Genomic DNA, 10,101 nt, shown 5'->3' on the forward strand with positions numbered 1-10,101 from the left:
AATTACAATTAACATTTTTGTGGCCAACCGGTTTTTCAGTTGTTTGGTCTGCCAAGAATCAGATCAGTAGCATGACCAGGCCAACTAGACCAGTAACTACTGCAGTCCAGAGGTATGGGTTTTTTCCAGGAGTGTGGAGGTAATAGTGCTATTCATGACATTATAGGAAACAAGACAGCTTCCTGCACTGTAACAAAATATTGTGCCCCTTTTACATACAAAACGTAGGTAACTATCTGCATCAGCTCTTTAAGTAAATCTAACAGGGAGGATCTTTTAAGTATAATATATTAAATGCAAACAACTAACTGGATCTCAAAAATTCCTTTCATTCAACTTAATTTTATCAGGTTCTGTAATGTGTCTGTGTGTAGCTATTGAAGAATACAAGTCAAATAAATCCAAGGCCACAATAATGGGCCGCAATACAATAAACAATCACTCACAAACAAACATGGGGGAACAGAGGGTAAATAATAAACAAGAAATTGGGGGATTGAAACCAGGTGTGTAAGACAAGGACAGAACAAATGGAAAATGAAAAGTGGATCGAACAAGGAGAGTAACCGACTTCGGCGGAAGTCGTGACAGGTTCAGAATGTTTTCTTTTTTTGATCTACTTAAGTTCTTCAAGTCCCAGAACTAATGTTATAAGTTTGATATACTTAATGTAATCAGTTACATGACTAATATTGTAAGTTTAATTTGCTAAATTGACTCAGTATCGTAATTTATATTCTATGATTTATCTATAAATGTTTTTGCTCAGTTACTTATGGTACTCAAGTTAGCCAAAAGTATTTAAATTGGTTTCCTTCTACTCAAATATATACTCACAACTATACTTAAAAAGCTGATGCAAATAGTCACCTAAATATACTTGGGATAATTTACAAAAAATATTATTTCTATACAAGGGAATATGCAAAAAGAAACAACAGTGTTTAAATTCAAACTTCAACACCTTGATTTTGATTAAATGAAATGTTATAATGTCTTCTTGAATCTCAAATTGCCCCTTAAAACCTACTCCTTAGGCATTTGTGGATAGCTCATTATTGTGTCATCTGTAAGCATTCTGGGTATAACTACACCTTGCCCCCCCCCCCCCCCCCCTTAGGTAAAGTTACATCCAGATAGTTTGAACCTGACTACACATCATTTCAGATCTTCACAACTGCATAAGGTTTAGGTGATAGTTTGGGATTAGCACTTTGACCTCACATCTTGTACAGTTTGGAAATAATTCTCTGGTGTTCTGTGTGCCCCTTAACAACAAAGCGGTATTTCAACAGAAACGTAAATTAACAATTTGTCTTAATAGACTTTACACAAAGCACAATATGAATTTTAGCTCAAATACAACCTCATTCAAACTGTTTTAGATGAATCAAAAAATGGGGTTTCAAAACATACATTGTACATATTGTTACAAAATATATGCAAAATTGTCCCTTAAACATGACTCCATGTGCACTAGTGAAGCCCTTATGGACATATTATTTTGACAGCTATAAGCATTCTGGGTATAACTCCACCTTGCCTCCTTAGGTAAAGTTACATCCAGATAGTTTGTACCTGACAAATAATCTCAGATATCCGCTAGTGCATATGGAGTCCATTTTTAAACAAAGCTGTTTTTTAAACAGGAATTGACAATGTCTCCTAAGACTTCACCTGACAAAGAGCATCATGTAAACTGTAGCTCCTATAAAACCTATCAACTAGCTTTTCAGCTTACTGAGTAGGGTTTAGACCACAGTTTGAGTGGCCCTTTGAGAGTTCTCATAGATATCTTTAGATATCTCTGAAAAAAAGTAACTTCATCTTTAGAGCTCGACCTGTGGAGAGGTCCTGAGATCATCAAGTTCCAAGAATACTTTTTGGATCACCTCAAATGTATATTTCAGTTCTTTGGGGTACCTTAGATTTAAGCCATAGATGAGGCCCATAAGCAATGTACATGACTGTGTAAGACTAGGAATACCAGCCAGGACCTCTGCTCCTTCGATGCAGATCCCATGCTCTATATTCTGGTGCAGATCCCATGCTCTATATTCTGGTGCAGATCCCATGCTCTATATTCTGGTGCAGATCCCATGCTCTATATTCTGGTGCAGATCCCATGCTCTATATTCTGGTGCAGATCCTTCACAGTGAACACCATCACATGCTGAACGAGGTCCTCTCGAATCTTGGCGTAGTCAGCATCCTGAGTGAAATAATTAAGAAACAAAAGACTAGGCTACTAGATTAACTGTGCAACTTCAGAGGAGAGAGAGGGAAAGAAAGTAAGATACCGCATTTAGAGATAAATAAGGATACAAAAATAAAAACCTTTACCTTGTATTCTGTGATAAGGTCTTCAACCCCCTCGCCGAGGTATATGATCAGGCCACGGATCACACTGTCTCTTCTTTCCTGGATGGTGTTGCACTGTAATATGATATACAAATAATTGCATTTAATACTGGAAACAAAAAACATACAGTTTAACCTATATACTATTGTAAAGGTGTTACTGTGCATACCCCGTACAAAACTTCAAGGATTTTCTGCATGTCTGCCTTTGCAGCTCCTCCTTTTGACTTAAACAAGTACAATAGTTTTGGGCTATATTCGTCCAAATCAAATTTTATTGGTCACATACACATGATTAGCAGATGTTATTGTGGGTGTAGCGAAATGCTTGTGCTTCTAGCTCCGACAGTGCAGTAATATCTAACAAATTACACAACATATACCAGTGGAGGCTCCTCAGAGGAGGAAGGAAAGGACCATCCTCCTCAGTAAAATTTCAAACAAATAAAAATAGTAAAACATTAAAAACTTTATCCTTTTTAGATTAAAACTATACTAAATATATTAATATGTCACCAAATAATTGATTAAAATACATGGATTTGCAATGAAGATTTATAGAAACTTCAACAGCACTCTCTGAGGTAGCACCATGGTGTAGCCGGAGGACAGCTAGCTTCTGTCCTCCTCTGGGCACTGTGAGAGAAATTACAAGATTATGTTATAATACTTTTATTGTATCAAATGGTTGTTTTATGCAACATAATAGAGGGTTCTTGTGTAACTATATTGTATCTGTGTGAACTGAAAGTGGGCCTCTGGGAAATGTAAAACTGACAGAAGATTTATGATGTCTTTGGGCAATACTGCATTCCAGAGCATGAGTTAATGTTTCTGTTCTATAAGGTACCAGGGAGAGATGGCTCGGGGCCAGACCCTGGTTTCTACACAATGAGAATAGTTTTTACAGCAGATACTGTCTGCTGTGAATTATAAGTATCTTTCATACAAATCTTAACCTTGTGACCCATTCAATACATCTGTTTCTGTCTCTCCTCATTTGATAGTAAAGAAATTAACTACCACATTTGGCGATGGGGATGAGAATCTTCACTTGGTGACCGCTCCTGACGACCTGGGTAAATCATGCACGAGGGATCCCTCAAACTTGGGATCTCAGGGAGATCGCACTTCGGGAATGGAGCAGATGGACCCATCCATGATCAGAAAGACAGCGAGCCGAGTGGATACTACATCCCAAACATATTTTTTTTAAAGGAAGAGGTGAGCGAAACACGCAAAGTCGAGTTTAAGAAAAACCTCTGTTACGTAGGCTCTGAGTGTGTACTTCTGTGTGAGGGCGGCACCTTGGAAGCATAAACAGGGCTGAGTCAGTGGAGGATTGATCATAGAGTTAGTCGACTCAATGGCACCAATCATTGGTCAGTTGCGGGTGACCTATAGCCGTCCTGATACTAACTTGATCACAGTGGGGATTGGTGCGTTCTGTAGGGGTGAGGGGCCAGGGTGACTGTGGGTTCTGTATGGCGCACGGTACCTGGTGAAACCTTATTGGAAAGACCACATGGTGAAAACTGTCTGTGTGACTCTCAGAAGTGGTGAATTCCAATTATTTTAAATGTGTTCGGCAGGTATGCCCTGGGTTTGGACATTTAGAGTTAAACATCTTGTAACACTCGTCGTTGGAATGAGGTGAGGACCAAAGCGCAGCGTGGTAAGTGTTCATCATTACATTTATTAAACAGAGAACACTGAACAAAATAACAAAGGAGAATGAAACGAAACAGTTCTGTAAGGTGACATACACATAACAGAAAACAACTACCCACACCACACAGGTGGGAAAAGGCTACCTAAGTATGATTCTCAATCAGAGACAACAAACGACACCTGCCTCTGATTGAGAACCATACCAGGCCAAACACAAAACCACAACCAAAAAAAGAACATAGACTACCCACCCAACTCACGCCCTGACCATACTAAAACAAAGACATAACAAAATAACTAAGGTCAGAACGCGACAGTACCCCCCCAAAGGTGTGGACTCCGGCCGCAAACCCTGAACCTATAGGGGAGGGTCTGGGTTGGCTTCTGTCCGCGGTGGCGGCTCTGGCACGGGACGTGGACCCGACTCCATCATAGGTTCGGCCCACTTAAGTGGCGCCTTGGGAGCGGCGACCCTCGCCGCTGACCTCGGACTGGGGACCTTAGCAGAGGGCCCCGAATTGACGGGAGATTCCGGCAGCACCGGACAGGTGGGAGACTCTGGCAGCGCCGGAGTGAAGGGCGATTCCGGCAGCGCCCGGAGTGAAGGGCGATTCCGGCAGCTGACGGCAGCTCAGGACAGACGGGCGGTTCCGGCAGCTCCGGACAGGAGGGAGACTCCGGAAGCTCCGGACAGGAGGGAGACTCCGGAAGCTCCGGACAGGAGGGAGACTCCGGAAGCTCCGGACAGGAGGGAGACTCCGGAAGCTCCGGACAGGAGGGAGACTCCGGAAGCTCCGGACAGGAGGGAGACTCCGGAAGCTCCGGACAGGAGGGAGACTCTGGAAGCGCTGGACAGGAGGGAGACTCCGGAAGCGCTGGACAGGAGGGAGCACCTGGAAGCACTGGACAGGAGGGAGACTCTGGAAGCGCTGGACAGGAGGGAGACTCTGGAAGCGCTGGACAGGAGGGAGACTCTGGAAGCACTGGACAGGAGGGAGACTCTGGAAGCGCTGGACAGGAGGGAGCACCTGGAGGGAGGAGACGGAGAGACAGCCTGGTGCGTGGAGCTGCCACAGGAGGCCTGGTGCGTGGAGGAGGCACCGGATGGACCGGACCATGGAGGCGCACTGGAGGTCTCGAGAACTGAGCCTGCACAACCTGTCCTGGCTGGATACTCCCCATAGCCCGGCAAGTGCGGCGGGGTGGAACAGACCGGGCTGTGCTGGCGAACCGGGGACACCATGCGCCTCACGGCATAACACGGTGCCTGCCCGGTCCACCTCTCTCCACGGTAAGCACGGGGAGTTGGCTCAGGTCTCCTACCCCGTGTGCCACCCCCCCAAATACATTTTGGGGGCTGCCTCTCGTCCCTGTTGCGCTGCCGTGCCAACTCCTCAAAATGCCGCAGCTCTGCTTTGGCTGCCTCCAGCTCTTCCCTGGGGCGGAGATATTCCCCAGCCTGTGCCCAGGGTCCCTCTCCATCCAAAATCTCCTCTCATGTCCAGGAGTCCAGAACTCGCTGCTGCCCGATACCACGCTGCTTGGTCCTTGGTTGGTGGGTGATTCAGTAACGATCGACTGTGGTGGAATGAGGTGAGGACCAAAGCGCAGCGTGGTAAGTGTTCATCATTACATTTATTAAACAGAGAACACTAAACAAAATAACAAAGGAGAATGAAACGAAACAGTTCTGTAAGGTAACATACACATAACAGAAAACAACTACCCACACCACACAGGTGGGAAAAGGCTACCTAAGTATGATTCTCAATCAGAGACAACGAACGACACCTGCCTCTGATTGAGAACCATACCAGGCCAAACACAAAACCACAACCAAAAAAAGAACATAGACTACCCACCCAACTCACGCCCTGACCATACTAAAACATAGACATAACAAAAGAACTAAGGTCAGAACGTGACACATCTAGAATATGTGTGAACTAGTTTTGGCCATTTAACGTTAAAACATCCGGAATCTGTGTGAACTGGATGAAAACTAGATTCTGTGTACTAGTTAAGACCATTTATGATATAGTATAAGATAGTAAGGTGCACCTGTAATTGTTTTAAACCTCTACCCCATTTTAGAAGTATTGAAAGATGTAAATGTATGAGTTGCATTATCCTAGGAACAAACCATGAGATAGAAATGACAAAAATATTGAAATATGGATGATAAGCTTTGATATAACGTTATCTTGGGGTTCCGTTCCTTCACTGCCCATCATAGAATATCACGGTTGGTATTGAGAGCAGGATAATATTTTAGAAAGCATCGATTGGTCTATACTTTCTGGGAGGCTGGATTTTGCCCTGGTTTCTGGAAGGTTAGAGAACCGTTGAGGATCCCATGACGGGCCGGTCATTGTCTGGGAAACAAAAGTTGCATTGTTTTGGTTCTGCTGGGAGTATGTTTGGAGAGCTGCTTCGTAGCTGTGGAGAGTACTTGAAAATGCAAATGGAATGGTGGATGTGGGTACCTAAGAATTTCTAACGTTCTATATGGATTCTGTGAAGATATGAAAATGTGATAAATGTATGTGTGTATAATCGATTACCATAGATTTTGATAAAGTAATATGTTACGGTGCGTGAATGAGGACCCAAAAGCGAATTAACTTAAACAGAGCTTCTTTAATTACCAAACATAGGTAGGCTCAGACGGACCGGCAGATTCCGACAGGACAAGACAAGGTTACAGCAAACATGACGACAGTCTGGTTCAGGCATGAAACACAACAAACAAGAATCCGACAAAGACAGGAGCAGAAACAGAGAGAGATATAGGGACCTAATCAGAGGGAAAAAGGGAACAGGTGGGAAAAGGGGTGACGAGGTGGTTAGGAGGAGACAAGGCACAGCTGGGGGAAAGAGGGGGAGAAAAGGTAACCTAACAACGACCAGCAGAGGGAGACAGGGTGAAGGGAAAGGACAGAGACAAGACACAACATGACAGTACATGACAGTACCCCCCCACTCACCGAGCGCCTCCTGGCGCACTCGAGGAGGAAACCTGGCGGCAACGGAGGAAATCCTCGATCAGCGCACGGTCCAGCACGTCCCGAGAGGGAACCCAACTCCTCTCCTCAGGACCGTACCCCTCCCAATCTACGAGGTACTGGTGACCACGGCCCCGAGGACGCATGTCCAAAATTCTACGGACCCTGTAGATGGGTGCGCCCTCGACAAGGATGGGGGGGGGGGGGGGGGGAAGACGAGCGGGGGCGCGAAGGACGGGCTTGATGCAGGAGACATGGAAGACCGGGTGGACGCGACAAAGGTATCGCGGAAGAAGAAGTCGAACTGCGACAGGATTAATGACCCGAGAAATACGGAACGGACCAATGAACCGCGGGGTCAACTTGCGAGAAGCCGTCTTAAGGGGAAGGTTCTGAGTGGAGAGCCAAACTCTCTGACCGCGACAATATCTAGGACTCTTAGTTCTACGCTTATTAGCAGCCCTCACAGTCTGCGTCCTATAACGGCAAAGTGCAGACCTGACCCTCTTCCAGGTGCGCTCGCAACGTTGGACAAAAGCCTGAGCGGAGGGGACGCTGGACTCGGCGAACTGAGATGAGAACAGCGGAGGCTGGTACCCGAGGCTACTCTGAAAAGGAGATAGCCCGGTCGCAGACGAAGGAAGCGAGTTGTGGGCGTATTCTGCCCAGGGGAGCTGTTCTGACCAAGACGCAGGGTTGCGAAAAGAAAGACTGCGTAAGATGCGACCAATAGTCTGATTGGCCCGTTCTGCTTGACCGTTAGACTGGGGGTGAAAGCCGGAAGAGAGACTGACGGAAGCCCCAATCAAACGGCAAAACTCCCTCCAAAATTGAGACGTGAATTGCGGACCTCTGTCCGAAACGACGTCTGACGGAAGGCCATGAATTCTGAAAACATTCTCGATGATGATTTGTGCCGTCTCTTTAGCAGAAGGAAGCTTAGCAAGGGGAATGAAATGAGCCGCCTTAGAGAACCTATCGACAACCGTAAGAATAACAGTCTTCCCCGCTGACGAAGGCAGTCCGGTGACAAAATCTAAGGCGATGTGAGACCACGGTCGAGAGGGAATAGGAAGCGGCCTGAGACGGCCGGCAGGAGGAGAGTTACCGGACTTAGTCTGCGCGCAGACCGAACAAGCAGCCACGAAACGACGCGTGTCATGCTCCCGGGTGGGCCACCAAAAACGCTGGCGAATGGAAGCAAGCGTACCCCGAACGCCAGGGTGGCCGGCTAACTTGGCAGAGTGAGCCCACTGAAGAACGGCCAGACGAGTAGGAACGGGAACGAAAAGAAGGTTCCTAGGACAAGCGCGCGGCGACGGAGTGTGAGTGAGCGCTTGCTTTACCTGCCTCTCAATTCCCCAGACAGTCAACCCGACAACACGCCCCTCAGGGAGAATCCCCTCGGGGTCAGTGGAGGCTACTGAAGAACTGAAGAGACGAGACAAAGCATCAGGCTTGGTGTTCTTAGAGCCCGGACGATAAGAAATCACGAACTCGAAACGAGCGAAAAACAGCGCCCAACGCGCCTGACGCGCATTAAGTCGTTTGGCAGAACGGATGTACTCAAGGTTCCTATGGTCAGTCCAAACGACAAAAGGAACGGTCGCCCCCTCCAACCACTGTCGCCATTCGCCTAGGGCTAACCGGATGGCGAGCAGTTCGCGGTTACCCACATCATAGTTACGTTCCGACGGCGACAGGCGATGAGAAAAATACGCGCATGGGTGGACCTTGTCGTCAGAGAGGGAGCGCTGAGAAAGAATGGCTCCCACGCCCACCTCTGACGCGTCAACCTCGACAACGAACTGTCTAGAGACGTCAGGTGTAACAAGGATAGGAGCGGATGTAAAACGATTCTTGAGGAGATCAAAAGCTCCCTGGGCGGAAACGGACCACTTAAAGCACGTCTTGACAGAAGTAAGGGCTGTGAGAGGAGCTGCCACCTGACCGAAATTACGGATGAAACGACGATAGAAGTTCGCGAAGCCGAGAAAGCGCTGCAGCTCGACGCGTGACTTAGGGACGGGCCAATCAATGACAGCTTGGACCTTAGCGGGATCCATCTTAATGCCTTCAGCGGAAATAACAGAACCGAGAAATGTGACGGAGGAGGCATGAAAAGTGCACTTCTCAGCCTTCACAAAAAGACAATTCTCTAAAAGGCGCTGGAGGACACGTCGAACGTGCTGAACATGAATCTGGAGTGACGGTGAAAAAATCAGGATATCGTCAAGGTAAACGAAAACAAAGATGTTCAGCATGTCTCTCAGGACATCATTGACTAATGCCTGAAAGACAGCTGGAGCGTTAGCGAGGCCGAAAGGAAGAACCCGGTATTCAAAGTGCCCTAACGGAGTGTTAAACGCCGTCTTCCACTCGTCCCCCTCCCTGATGCGCACGAGATGGTAAGCGTTACGAAGGTCCAACTTAGTGAAAAACCTGGCTCCCTGCAGGATCTCGAAGGCTGAAGACATAAGAGGAAGCGGATAACGATTCTTCACTGTTATGTCATTCAGCCCTCGATAATCTATGCAGGGGCGCAGAGACCCGTCCTTCTTCTTGACAAAAAAAACCCCCGCTCCGGCGGGAGAGGAGGAGGGGACTATGGTACCGGCGTCAAGAGCTACAGACAAATAATCTTCGAGAGCCTTACGTTCGGGAGCCGACAGAGAGTATAGTCTACCCCGGGGGGGGGGGGGTGGTTCCCGGAAGGAGATCAATACTACAATCATACGACCGGTGTGGAGGAAGAGAGGTGGCCCTGGACCGACTGAACACCGTGCGCAGATCGTGATATTCCTCCGGCACCCCTGTCAAATCACCAGGCTCCTCCTGTGAAGAAGAGACAGAGGAAACAGGAGGGATAGCAGACATTAAACATTTCACATGACAAGAGACGTTCCAGGAGAGGATAGAATTACTAGACCAATTAATGGAAGGATTATGACAAACTAGCCAGGGATGGCCCAAAACAACAGGTGTAAAAGGTGAACGAAAAATTAAAAAAGAAATGGTTTCACTATGATTACCAGAAACAGTGAGGGTTAAAGGTAGCGTCTCA

The sequence above is a fragment of the Oncorhynchus mykiss genome, chromosome 27, assembly GCF_057628025.1.
Source record: "Oncorhynchus mykiss isolate SJ-2025 chromosome 27, ASM5762802v1, whole genome shotgun sequence".
NCBI lineage: Eukaryota > Metazoa > Chordata > Actinopteri > Salmoniformes > Salmonidae > Oncorhynchus > Oncorhynchus mykiss.